This window comes from Otolemur garnettii, unplaced genomic scaffold, assembly GCF_000181295.1.
Source record: "Otolemur garnettii isolate 467f Iridium unplaced genomic scaffold, OtoGar3 scaffold00051, whole genome shotgun sequence".
NCBI classification, from domain to species: domain Eukaryota; kingdom Metazoa; phylum Chordata; class Mammalia; order Primates; family Galagidae; genus Otolemur; species Otolemur garnettii.
The window spans coordinates 7276838-7280508 of record NW_003852446.1 but is presented as its reverse complement, the minus strand read 5'-3'; the positions used below and the strand labels follow the sequence as shown (position 1 = coordinate 7280508).

Here is a 3671-nt window from a genome sequence, read left to right as displayed (position 1 = left end):
TGAAGATTAAAAGAATTGATAGAAGTGTAACGCTTAGAACAGTGCCTACCTAGCACACAGCCACAGGGAAAAGTTAGCTAATATTATCAATGAGCTAAGGCTGTCATTCAAACTGTTAGTTTCCTTGGCCTAGGCCCAAATGGTGGGTACTGGGCGTTTATAGCGAAATCCCATTTCAGGTACTATTTTTCACAGTAGAGCAAAAAGATTTCTGAAGTCCACAAAGGGTCCACTTAAAAACACGTGTTTGATATCTACAACTCAACAGTCAGGGGCAGTCCTAGAAGACGACCAGAGAGGGATTGGATGTGATGTGCCATTTTGCACAGTGGCGGCATCCTACCTTTTTACCTGCCAGATCTTGGGTGTTTGCCCTTGCCTGGAACAGCTTCCTTTCACATACAAGCATTTAAGGCCCAGCTCGAGTGGCACCCCTGGCCAATGCAGAGCTACACACTCACTGACATCCGCATTCCCACAGCACAGCATTCAGCTCACCAGGGAAAAACATCCCAACCTGTATTAGTGGCAACATTCTAGCTCCCCAAGAAATTGACCTGTTTCTCCCATGCCAACACTCCTTCCTTTTTTTTTTTTAATTTACACAGAATCTCACTCTGTCACCATGGGTAGAGTGCCCTGGCGTCATAGCTCACAGCAACCTTAAACTCTTGGGCTCAAGTGATTTTGTCTCAGCCTCCGAGTAGCTGAGACTACAGCTGCCCACAATGCCCAGCTAGTTTTCTATTTTGGGTAGAGATGGGGTCTCGCTCTTACTCAGGCTGGTTTCAAACTCCTGAGCTCAAGCAATCTATCTGCCTTAGCCTCCCAGAGTGCTAGGATTATAGGTGTGAGCCACCATGCCCAGCCTCAACACTCATTCCTTTTTTTTTTTTTTTTTTTTGAGACAAAGTCTCACTCTGGCAAGGATAGAGTGTCATGGTGTCATAGCTCACAGCAACCTCAAACTCTTTGGCTTAAGCGATTCTCTTGCCTCAGCATCCTGAGTAGCTGGGACTACAAGTGCCCACCACAACACCTGCTATTTTTTAGAGACGGGGTCTCGCTCTAGCTCAGAGCTAATCTCGAACTCATGAGCTCAGGCAATCCACCTGTCTCGGCCTCCCAGAGTGCTGAGAATACAGGTGTGAGCCACCGTATATTATCATATGTGTTATTTTTAATCCTCCCAACCCAGCAAGGTTCATTTTTCCATTTAAATACCATATATAGACACTGAAGCCAAGTGACTTGCTCAAGGCCACACTCTAGTCTGTGGCAGAGTGAGGGTTGGCTCATGGGTTAGTCTGACTCAAAGTCAGTAGAACTCCTAGTCTATCATCATGTTGCTACTCAGTACTGGTAATGAGAGACAAAAAAAAAAAAGAAGCACTGAATGGCTCATTTAAAACACACTCTTTCCACATGTAGACCATTGTTATTTTAAGGAAAAGGTAGAAGAAAAAGAGAGATTACATTTTGGCATGCAAAGGCAAAACAATAAATATTCTTTCCTGTTCCTGGATCCCACTGCAACTTCTTCAAAGAAAGTGAATTTATGCATGTTGACCCAAATCTTATTTTCAAATCTTCTTTGGCATGGTATTCAACTTCTGCCCCTGAGGCACAACCAGTCCCATGACTACCTTCTGTCAGGTTCTGATTATCTGCCTAAAAATCAGCCTTACACAGTGGTTACTGCCAGGATTCATGCTGCAAACGATAACTCACTGCTCTCCACTAAGCCATAGGTCTCTTCTGGTCATACTGCGTATTGCCTGACATATTACAATATTAGTCATAAAGGTCTTATACTTTAAGATATAGTAATATTTTAAAAATATGTTCATTATGTCTGGAACTTTGTTCTTTAATACTCCTTTTTTTTTTTTTTTTTTGCAGTTTTTTGGCTGGGCCTGGGTTTGAACACGTTACCCTCGGCATATGGGGCCGGCACCCTAGTCCTTGAGTCATAGGCGCCGCCCATCTTTTAGTACTCTTAAATCACATTTTTTTCAAGCTTATTTACAAATGTATAGTTTTCTCATTTTTTCTCAAAGTAGATATTTCAAACTATACCTGTTGACATGAAAACTCCACAAGTAAAAATGAATATATATTATTTTAAACTTGCTTCCTTAAAAAAAAACAAAACTAGGTTTTGTTCTTTGGTTATTTGCAAATAATCAAAAATAATTTCTTGGCGGTACCCATAGTTCATTAGGTAGGGTGCCAGCCACATGCACCAGGGCTTGTGGGTTTGAACCCAGCCAGGGCCTACTAAAACAAACAAAAAAAGCCAGGCATTGTGGCAGGTGCCTGTAGTCCCAGCTATTCCAGAGGCTGAGGCAAGAGAATCGCTTGAGCCCAAGAGTTTGAGGTTGCTGTGAGCTGTGATGCCACAGCACTTTACCAAGGGCAACAAAGTGAGACTCTGTCTCAATAAAAATAATATTATTATTATAATTTCTTTCCCTTCTTGGTGAGAAAGAGCAGCTGCAAGCTTGCCGCTAAAGATCCTGGTATCACCTTGGGCCACTGCCCCACCAGGTGTTACCAGTCTTGTGAGAACGAGCTGTACCCAAAGTCTGATGCCAAGATTTGAATTTTTGACCTGGGGCAGAAGAAGGCAAAAATGGATCAGTTCCCAGTCTATGACCATATGGTATCAGGTGAATATGAACAGCTCTCCTCCAAAGCCCTGGAGGCTGCTCGTATTTGTGTCAACAAGCATGTAGCAAAAAATTGTGGATAAGGCAGCTTTCCTATCCTTAGGTAAAGTGTGGAAATGTAGCTTCACCCCTTCTTTGTCATCTACATCAACAAGATGCTATCCTGGGCGGGACTGACAGGTTCTAGACAGATATGGCCGGTGCCTTTGGAAAAACCCAGGGCACTGTGGCCAGGGTTCACACTGGTCGAGTCATCATGTCCATCAGTACCAAACTGCAGAACAAGGAGCACGTGACTAAGGCCCTATTCAGGGCCAAGTTCAAGATCCCTGACCACCAAAAGATTCATGTCTCAAAGAAATAGGGCTTTACCACGTTTCATGCAGATGAATTTAAAGAGAAGTGGCTCATCCTAGATGGCTGTGGGGTCAAATACATCCCCAATTGTGGCCCCCTGGACAAGTGGAGGGCCCTGCACTCATGAGGGCCTCCCCTGTGCTGCCCTCTCATTTATGCCTACCAATAAATTCTGCTTCCTATCCACTTAAAAAAATAATAATTTAGAGCCTTAGATTATCATGCTTATACAAAGAAGAAAATTTTAATATGATGCAAGATACCTGCAAACTGGAAAAAATAAAGCTAAAAGAACTTTCCTTTGCTATGAAAAAGCAATGGTATGATGGTTTGGGCCAAATTGACACTACGTGCCTCCTGCTGTGACACACTGAGAAGGACCTAGCATCCTTTCTGTGGTCTTCTTGGCAAAAATATATAACCTGAATCTAATCATGATGATAAAAAGAGCAGACAAACTCAGACTAAGGGAACTTTTTTTTTTTGAGATAGTGTCTCACCCTGTCGCCCTGGGTAGAGTGCTGTGGCATCATAGCGCACAGCAAAATTAAACTCTTAAGATCCTGCAATCTTCTACCCTCAAGCCTCCTGAGTAGGTGGGACTACAGGTGTCCACCACAACACCTGGGTAGTCTTTCTATT

At 43.1% G+C, this 3671-nt stretch overlaps 1 pseudogene; it reads left to right on the top strand.

Moving 5' to 3' along the window:
• The first annotated feature begins 2087 nt into the window (after window positions 1-2087).
• On the top strand, window positions 2088-3156 carry LOC105887164 (annotated as a pseudogene).
• The last annotated feature ends 515 nt before the right edge of the window (window positions 3157-3671 follow it).